Genomic DNA, 1,863 nt, shown 5'->3' with positions numbered 1-1,863 from the left:
TATATATATATATATATATATATATATATATATATATATATATATATTTGTGTGCATATACATGTCTGTATGTGATTCTTTGGAGATTGTGTGATCATTCACAGGAAGCATTTGACCTGTTGAGACTACAACTTATAAAAACTAATTCTCTTCTCCTACCAGTAATCAATTACCAATAGCTACTTGCCAACTTTGGCCTCATGTTAAGATTATGTCTAATTTGAACTTGCGCAAGTGTTGCATCTATTGCTACATATGCATTCCTATATGCAATTTCTCAGTTGTGGCCAGAAATTACTGTTTTGTTGTGGTCATCCACTGCTCCTGGCTCTCCCTGCCAGCTCTTCCATTATATTTCTGAAGCCTTTAAGTAGTGTGAAACAGATGTCCTATGCAGGAATGAGCATTCCATGGTCTATTATTGTTTGCACCTTGACCTGGTGTGGGACTGTGTTAATCTACATTTACTCTAAAAAGGAAGCTTCTCTGGTGAGGTTTGAGAGATGCTCTAATTTAGACGTATAGTGATGTTAAGGTGAAAATGCTGGTGTGGATGCAAAGAAAAGAGAACACTTGTTCATAACTAGTAGGATTATAAATTAATGCAACAACTGGGGAAATCAGTTCAGTAGTTCCATAAAAAGTAGAAATAGATCTATCACATGATGCAGCTATACCATTCCTCAGCATATACCCAAAAGGCTCTCTGTCCTGCTGTGGAGGCACTCCCTCCTGCATATTCAATGTTGCTCTGTTTAAAATAGCTTAGATGCCTATGAATAAATGAGAAGATGAAAAATTTTTGGTACATTTACAAAATAGAATATTATTAAGCTATTATGCAAAACAAAATCATTAAATTCACAGCTCAATGGATAGAGCTAGAAGGACTTATTCTGAGTTAGGAAACCTCAATTCAGAAATAAAAATATGCTTTCTCTTATATATGGATGTTATCTTTGAATATGTAGATACATGTGTTTCATCTGGAATATCCACAGAAGTTAGGAAACTAGTAAAAGGCCATAATGGCAAGATTCAATGGAAGAAAGATAGAACACAGGGGTGTAAAGTGGTAATGGTAGATAATGAACAGGAAATGGAATTGGAGATGGGAGGGCAGAGTGCAGGAGAGAAAGTAGAGAGGAATAAATAACACTGATTACTATTCTGAAACAGCCATATTAAAAATGTCTATGCAGAAATGTCCTAAACTATAAAGCCCATACATATACAAAATGAGTCAAACTAGAATTACTCTAAAATAGGGCAACATGTTACAACTAGACACCACAGAGTCACAGACAGTAAGACCAAGGCTATCAATTGGTAACCTCTACTGGAGTTTTTGGCCAGTGAGGTCCCATAGATCCCCAAATATTGTTGGCTTTTGCCATTGCTCAGAATGACTCTCCAGAACTTATGGTAAGACTCTATTGTTGAAACTATCACAAATTTGAGTCATAGATCATGGCTTCACTGCTGCTGTCTAGTTTTCATAGTGCTGGATTGTGCTAATCACACTTTCAGGGGAGAAAAAGGAATCATCATTCAGATCCAGCTGTAAACACTGATCTGCAATGATGACTGCCCTGGCAAGATACATCCATTGATGTAACTGATGCATGGATGTCAAGAGACTTGAAAATCTTTTGATTGGCTGTGAGTCCCTCTTCTCAAGACAACACCCACACCTGGGACCATCATAGACACCAATATCCTGTTGTTATATTGGTCATGTGCCTAGGGTTAAATCAACTGCCTATGATATTATTTACTTTAATCAGTATGTACCTAAATTCTGCATACTAAACAAACTGTTGTCTGTATTACAATACTTTACTTAAAACATTTGTTTTCAGA

Source organism: Grammomys surdaster, unplaced genomic scaffold (assembly GCF_004785775.1).
Source record: "Grammomys surdaster isolate TR1022 unplaced genomic scaffold, NIH_TR_1.0 278, whole genome shotgun sequence".
Lineage (NCBI taxonomy): Eukaryota > Metazoa > Chordata > Mammalia > Rodentia > Muridae > Grammomys > Grammomys surdaster.
Note: the sequence above shows the minus strand (reverse complement) of the source record.